The sequence below is a fragment of the Monodon monoceros genome, unplaced genomic scaffold, assembly GCF_005190385.1.
Source record: "Monodon monoceros isolate NGI ecotype Baffin Bay Population unplaced genomic scaffold, NGI_Narwhal_1 Super_Scaffold_2, whole genome shotgun sequence".
Lineage (NCBI taxonomy): Eukaryota > Metazoa > Chordata > Mammalia > Artiodactyla > Monodontidae > Monodon > Monodon monoceros.
In genome coordinates, this window is record NW_021703776.1 from 95479823 (window position 1) to 95487520 (window position 7698).

Consider the following 7698-nt stretch of genomic DNA (forward strand, 5'->3'; position numbering starts at 1 on the left):
ACTCAGTATCTATCAATTCACAATAGGTGAGAGAAGCCGTAAAACTAGAAAAACACGCTGAAATAGCCCATGAGTTTTGTATGAACGATATTTAGGAAGACTGGGCACCTGGACAAGTTCACCCTAAGCGTATTCTGGATAGGATCTTTCTAACTTGACCTCATTTTTTCTTTCTAGCAATAATCATTGGAAAGTACGTTTAAGTATTATGTGCCTTCTATTTGCTTAAAGAAAAGAACTCATGTTACAACTGCAAGTCTATTGAATATTTTATAAACCCACCCACAGACTACTCAGGAAAATGCCTAACACAATAAATCCTGGGCAACCTGTGTGCCTTATCCTCTTAAACTTTGCTTTTAGATTATACTCTGCTTCATTTAATGCATATTGTTACCATAGCACTAGAACTTGGTGTAACAGGATAAGGACTTGAATTGCTGGTAAACAAAACCAAGTTCAGAACCAGTTCGGGCAATTATTTTTTAAATGAACTTGGACCAGTTAATTATATAGATGGTATCATTTTATCATTGTAAAATAGCAATAGCAACACTTTTTAGGTTAATGTTATATATTTGAATTTATATATATATATATATATTTAAATCCATTTGCAGTGCCTGGAACATAGTAAATAAACGCACTCTTAATATTTGTCATTTCAACTTCTATGGCTTCATTTTGAGCAGAAAGTCAGAAAAATGTTAACAGTGGCCTGAGAGTCAATCTGAATGACAAAACTGATCTCTTGATCTTTGAACGAGGATTCCTCAGGTATTGGCTCCTTCCAAGTTTGAGAAAGAGTAATTACAGGGTAAACCTGGAACATCTCCTTGTTCCAGAAATTAAAAAGTGCTTAAAAAAAAAAAAGCAAGCAGGATCATTAAACATGGCTGCAGAAGCTACTGCAAAAGTGTTCCCACTAGTCACAACTGGGATTATTATAAAAATTAAGTACAATAATGAATTATAAGTCATTGAAAAAACTGAAATTCATGATTTCATACTGATAATGAGTAGACAAATGAATATATACATACATGCTCGCATACAAAGAGACGTAAATAAGAGAGAAGGGAGGCCTTCTGCTTAAGTAGAAAGGGGAAGGTCACCTTGTAAATGTCTAGGCGCAGGTCAAGTGGGGAAATCATTATTTGTCTCTCCTCACGGTAGCGATTGGATCAGCCAGGAATCACCACCGAATGCTAGATCTGGGGAAAAGTTTTGATGAGAGGCAGAATATTTGCACAGTCTCAACATTTCTCCCAACTGACTACTTACTAGTTATGAAGGAAAATAATTATGCTTAAAGATAATTGTTCAAGTGACCAAAGCAAATTTCAACAGTAAGGGACAGATGGATATCATGTATCTTCAGTTATGATACCCCGAGGACACATCACCTGTGCAATAATCCTGCTCAGAATGAAAACATCTAATCTAATCACAAGTACACACCAGATAAGCACAAAATGAGGACGTTTCTATCAAATACCAAAGAAGGGGGCAGCTGCATTTTTTAATAGGTTAATGTCATAAAAGACAGGGAAAGCTTGTGTAAATATTCCAAATTAAGGAAATCCAAAGAGGTGTGACAACTAAGTACCATTCCTGACCCTAGACTGGATCCTATACTGGAAACAAACAAACAACAAAACAAAACTCCTATAAAGAATATTATTGTGTTATTTGACAAAGCTGAAATATAAATGGGTTTTCATATGTTGTTATTATATTCATGTTAAAGCTTTCGAGGTTAATAACAGTACTGTGGTTATGTGAGAGAACATTGTTATATTTAGGAAATACTTACTGAAGTATTTAGGGGTAAAGAGCCATGATATATGTAACTTATTCCTTGAGTGATTCAGGAAAAAATTACGTGTGTGTGTGCACGTGTGTAAATTGTATACACAAGTGTGTATATGTAAATAGAGAATGAAAGCAATAAACAAATGAGGTAAAATGCTCAAAATAGGTGGAACCAGGGAAAGAATATGTGGATGTTCTTTGTACGAATTTTATTTTGGCAATTTTTCTGTAAGTTTAAAATTACTTACAAATCGAAAGTTAAAAAAATAAAAATAGGTCCTTGGATAGCAACACATTATTTTCATCAAAATAAGATAACTATAGGGAAGGTCCCTGAACTCAAAGTCTGCTTCTGTGTTTATTTCATTGATGCATTTCTGAATGGCTTACCAACATTTATATTTTTATCCAATGGAAATGAGGATGCATCCAAAATCATAGAAGTGAAGAAGAAGTTGCTCTGGTTAGTTTGTGAATGAGCTATCTCGTTCTCACAGTATTTTGTTCCTGCCCTTTGTGGTTCTATTTGCTAAGCAGTCAGCAATGGCTTGTTTTTATGAATAATAAAATGCATATGGGTTTTATTTGCAGTTTTTATGGAAGAGAAGGAGCTAAGGGCAAGGACCACATCTTATAAATTCTCCTAGTATTTTTATTGAGTTATTTTAAATTCACAGTTCTAAGACTTTTATAGCTTAGAAATAAGGCACTTTGCCATTCTTCCTGTCTCTTTACTATGCATTTAGATTTAGTGGGCGTATCTTTTCAAAATTACATATTATATGATATAGAATCTGTGATAAATTAATCATTTCACCTGTGTTACATTTCTTGGGACTTTCTCACAAATGTAGGAAGTTTAAAATACTTTCAAACCTTTAAGATCTTTCTGTGCCCATTCTGGAAGAACTTCAAGCTCTGCTGAGGTGTTTTTAGATTTGTGAAGATATTTTTGTATCTTATAATCAGTAAGTTTCACAATGATATTATCTTTATCATTTCTTGCTTTTATTACGTTTTTTAATTGGTAGTTTACAATACCAAATAAATAAAATGCTGATTTCCAGCTCAGAAAACTCACAATTCATGAGAATCACTGGATTAAGCATTTACCAATTTTTTTTTTTTTTTTTTTGCGGTACGCGGGCCTCTGACTGCTGTGGCCTCTCCCGTTGCGGAGCACAGGCTCCGGACACGCAGGCTCAGCGGCCATGGCTCACGGGCCCAGCCGCTCCGCGGCATGTGGGAACTTCCCGGACCGGGGCACGAACCTGCGTCCCCTGCATCGGCAGGCTGACTCTCAACCACTGCGCCACCAGGGAAGCCCCATTTACCAATATTTGAACATATAGAAAGAATACCAAATAGATAAATAAAAGGATTCATTTAAGAAGTGGATTTTAATAATCACATCTTCATTAGCCTATAATAGACATTTTTTGGTACAAGTAGATTTAATACTTTGGCACCCAAAACTTCATGCATCTAAAAATATCTGTAGTTGCACTACTGAAAAATCTATTTGAATTTCTCTGCCCTAGTCTCTCTAATAAGATATTTTTTCTTTTATATAACATTTGATTTATTTTACATACACAATTGTATTAGATTCTTTTAATAGGTGATCATCCTACCAACTTAAAACTATTACCTACTGCAAAAAAATTTTCTTTCAAACTTACAGATAAATGTGATTTTACATTCCTAAAAACCTTGAGTTTAGTCTTGAAGTAGTGATAAAAAGAAAAGCTTTCTGTTTTCCTAAGGTATAGCACACTATGTAGAAAAGGGCAGAAAGGGACATTAGCAAAAAGTTTTGGCTGGAAATGCAATGAAGGACAGGTAAGACTAGAATGCTTAATAGATGTAGTGAGTATAGGGGAGAATAATAAAAAGAACATTCTGGAAAAATCTAGAGCATGACTGTTGGAATTTTTTTAATGATAACAGTGAGATGCTACTTTTAGGGGGGAAGATGTTGAGCTCCATTTTATCACAGTAAGCTTCAGAAACTCCCAGCATGGTCATGAGAGGTAGTCTACCAAAAGTTGGTTAAAGAGACAGAGAGGTCAGTGCCATTAACACTAAGTCATCTTTCATGCAGACAAATCTATGGCAGTCCAGATTACTCCCAGGGGAAGCAGACATAGAAGGAGGACACAGCACCAGGGATTTCACTTTCTGTACAGCTTAGTCTAAGTGTAGAAAAAGAAGAGAAGCCACTGGAGACATTCCAGTGGTTGGAAGAGAAATAAGTGAAAGCTCCATTGTCATATCTTATGTCATTAAAATCCCAATGATGCTTCCTTCTTAGTATCTCTCTCATCTCCAGCCCTACTCCCTATTCTTTGGTGTAAGCCTGTATCATTTCCTGACTCAGTCAATTAGTGGTCTCTTCCTCTAGCTTCCTTGACCTCCCTCTCTAATCTGTTTGATGATATTTTAAGTGTCCAAAATCTAATAGAATTGCTTCAAGTTTTTGGTTTGAATTTTCAATGCACTGTCTAAAATAACTTCAGGACTAAAATATAGAACATTAGTTATTTCTAAAACATAGTAATGGACCACACTAACTCTAGTGAGTACTATTCAATAAAAAGGGAATGGGCAGAGGAATTAAGAGAAACATAACTAAAGTCTCATGTAAATAAATTACTTAAAGAAAGTCATTAGAGCATTGAGTTCAGCTTTGCGATTTTGAACTGAATACAAGCAAAATACATTTATATCCTATGGAGCTATTTATTGAAACTAAATTATTGATGTGTCACTCTGTTCAGGCTGCCATAACAAAATACTATAGACTTGGGGCTTAAAGAACAGAAATGTATTTTCTTACAACTCTGGAGGATGGGAAGTCCAAGATAAAGGTGCCAGCAGTTCTGATTCCTCATTGAGGACTCTCTTCCTGGCTTGCAGATGACCACCTTCTCTCTTTGTTCATATAAGCAAAAGGGAGAGAGAAAGGCGAAGCAAGTTTTCTGGGATCTCTTTTTAAAAGTGCACTAATGCCATCATGAGGGACCCATCCTCATGATCTCATCAAGACCTGATTATCTCCCAAAGGCCCCATCTCCAAATACAATCACAGTGGGCGTTAGGGCTACATTGTGAATTTTTGTCCATAACAATTGGCTTTGAAAGGCATGTGATAATCCTCTAACATGACCTTTAATTATGTGCAGATCACTCTTAATTTCCATTATTGATTGTGAAGAATGGTGTAGGCATGTCTAGATGAGTGAAAATAATACCTTTAATTTAAAAAAAAAGAAAATGTTAAACTTATATAAACTTATTTCCACTGCTAAATAGTCTTGAAATTTGAAAACCTTATATTATAATTGTCTTTGTCATTCTTAAAGAAGACTAAAAATGGCACAGTCAATTTCTTCACACTATGCTAATCTTATTATCTAAAATAAATGGGTACTTTTAGTCTATCTCATTTATTATTACAAAAGAGAAAGAGACTATATTTCATTATAACTCACAGTACTTATGTAAAGATTAAATCAGATATACAGTTTTCCTCTCCATTAATAAATGTTTAATTCCACACTTTCATTTTTTGGATTCTCTGGTTATAATTTCAATTATAACATATATCTTATGATTCCTAGGCTTCTCATTGCAGTGGCTTCTCTTGTTGCAGAGCTCCGGCTCTAGGTGAGCGGGATTCAGTAGTTGCGGCACTCGGGTCCTAGAGCACACAGACTTCAGTAGTTGCAGCATGCAGGCTCAGTAGTTGTGGTTCGTGGAGTCCAGAGCGCAAGCTCCTTAGATGTGGCGCACAGGCTTAGTTGCTCTGCGGCATGTGGGATCTTCCCAGACCAGGGCTTGAACCTGTGTCTCCTGCATTGGCAGGCAGATTCTTAACCACTGCGCCACCAGGGAAGTCCCAAAAAAGCCTTTTAAATATGTAATGATATGGCACATTAATAATTGGAATCAATAAAAAGTTAATAAAATTAAAAGTACTCAGATAAAGATTCTTTTACAGCCTTTTAATTTGTACTCAAAAATTTTCCTCCATTACTACAAGTAATATATATGCTTTTTCTCTCTTAGATAAAACGTTTTGATAAGGCATACTTTGCCTCCTGATAAAGAATACAAACAGAGGCCTGGAGTTTCTCTGATTATGTGTTTAATGTTATCAATATATGGTCCAGTAATGGTCAAACTATCATCATGGGCCAAATCTGGCTCTCTTGCTGTTTTTATAAATAAAGTTTTATTTGAACACAGCCATACCAATTTACTTATGTACTACCTATGGTTGCTTTCATGCTACACCAGAGTTCAGTAGCTGTAACAGACCTTCTGGCCCTGAAATATGTGCTACCTGCTTGGCACATTACAGAAAGAGAACTGGTTTATACTAATCAAATGCTAGCTTACCCAAACAGTGGATCTCTTCTTCTTCTTTTTTTTGTCAAGCAGAGTTGACTGGGAGAGTATGCCTGCATATTTTTCCTGATGCTCAGGCATTTTTACTTTTGCCTTCAATGGCATTATTTTTACAGATTTGGGCTATCATTTCTGTAGTAGTCCTTAACTGTTTAGGAATCACTCATTCTATAATACATATAATCTATTTCACAATAAGTCATTTTCAAATTTCTTCATATGACACTTTACTTTTTATGGAATTTCTCAACATTTAGGAAAATCCAGAACAGCCTCCAATGGCTTAGCTACAAGTTCCCCACTCTGCTCCCATGGAGAAGGTCCCCTAACCAAACAAATGACCTTCCCTATTACAGGCATACTTCCTGATTATCCCTGAGTAGTAGGTTTCAGCTCCCTGCCAGCCTGTAGAATTAGTCAACCACATCAATTGCAGCCTCCCGCAGGAACCAAGAGCCACCTTCCCCACTTGATACTATGAAACCTGTCATACATCGGCCTTTTCATTCACTTTGTTCCCAAGTGCAACCCCTGGTGGTCCTGCATGATGTGTGGTGTCCTCCACCCCCAAGCTGTGAGCCTATGTGACTAGTGCACTACTATCGATCACATCTGTCTAGTGGCAACCATCCCTTCAGCCCTACGATGGGAATCTCTCTTCACCAATGAAGTGAATAGCAAGCGATTAAAACATATCCCCATGACTACAAGTTCTTTTGGACATTTTCAACTGTTGAAGGCTCTGGAAATTGGATAATATATGTACATTCTTTCACATTTTAGTGATGATTTTTTATCAAAGTTTCAGACAAATTTATGACATTTTGCTTCAGTCGCTTTCATAAGAGTATTCTTTATAGCATTTTGAAAATAATTTCGTGCCCAAAGTCACTAAGCAAACACTGGCAAAATACTGGTAATCTAGTTCTTCCAGTGTATCTCCCCTGTCACCTTTTAAATTTTTTCTTTCAAAATGAACAATCCTTATTTACATCCCTTTGCATCTAAGAGACTGGTTTATATTCTTAAGAAATTTCTGCTGAGAAAAACAAAATGCCATTATTTTCTTAGCAGTGGTAGTTGAGTTCAAACGTGTGCTTTTCCTGCTAATGCTGAACTCTAAGAAGATAACTGATTTTCACAGTATCATCCAAGACCACCGCTGTGGTCCTGGCAGTTAGAAGTTTACTTCAGTGTCTCTGAAGCTGATCACCACAGAAGCATTCTGGAAGCTGCTTTGATTCCTGACAGCATGTGTGAAGTAGAAAAAAGGGTGGGGGCTGGAGAGGGGACTTGGCAGAGAAACATTTTTCTTGATTTCTCTTTTCAATATAGGGAAAGTAGATATGCAAAGAATTCAGATATTGGGTAAACTGTACATTCTAAAATAATGAACTTGGGCTTCATTTGGAAAGAACATTTTTAAAAAATGTAATTTATGATCTTAACAAAAACAACTTAGGTGGCAAC